This window comes from Nomia melanderi, unplaced genomic scaffold (genome assembly GCF_051020985.1).
Source record: "Nomia melanderi isolate GNS246 unplaced genomic scaffold, iyNomMela1 scaffold0014, whole genome shotgun sequence".
Classification (NCBI taxonomy): domain Eukaryota; kingdom Metazoa; phylum Arthropoda; class Insecta; order Hymenoptera; family Halictidae; genus Nomia; species Nomia melanderi.
This window is the reverse complement of record NW_027475130.1, coordinates 7,876,841-7,877,795: the sequence shown is the minus strand read 5'-3', so window position 1 is coordinate 7,877,795 and position 955 is coordinate 7,876,841.

Here is a 955-nt window from a genome sequence, read left to right as displayed (position 1 = left end):
GTGATATCTCGGGTGCTATTAGATACAGCGCAATAAACCAAAGTGAATTATCTGCAGGAGGCCCTGGCGCATGAATCTGGGCAGCGGGAACGACCTCGGACCACCAGGGGCCGAGAAAAGCACAGTCTAATGGGGCCGGACACTCAGGGTCAGGGGAAAATCCAATATATATCAGGTGATATCTCGGGTGCTATTAGAGATAGCGCAATAAACCAAAGTGAATTATCTGCAGGAGGCCCTGCCGCATGCATCTGTGCAGCGGGAACGACCTCGGAACACCAGGGGCCGAGAAAACCACCGTCTCATGGGGCCGGACACTCAGGGTCAGTGAAAAATCCAATATATATCTGCTGATATCTCGGGTGCTGTTACAGATAGCGCAATAAATCAAAGTGCGTTGTCTGTAGGAGACCCTGGCGCATGAATCTGTGCAGCGGGAACGACCTCGGACCACCAGGGGCAGAGAAAACCACAGTCTCATGGGGCCGGACACTCAGGGACAGGGAAAAATCAAAAATATATCTGCTGATATCTCGGGTGCTATTGCAGATAGCGCAATAAATCAAAGAGCATTGTCTGCAGGAGGCCCTTGCGAATGAATCTGTTCAGCGGGAACGACCTCGGATCACCAGGGGCCGAGAAAACTACCGATACATGGGGCCGGACACTCAGGGTCGAGGAAAAATCCAATATATATCTGGTGATATCTCGGGTGCTATTAGAGATAGCGCGATAAATCAAAGTGAATTATCTGTAGGAGGCCCTGGCGCATGCATCTGTGCATCGGGAACGACCTCGGACCACCAGGGGCCGAGAAAACCACCGTCTCATGGGGCCGGGCACTCAGGGTCTGGGGAAAATCCAATATGTATCTGGTGATATCTCGGGTGCTATTAGAGATAGCGTAATAAACCAAAGTGCATTGTCTGTAGGAGGCCCTGGCGCATGAATCTGT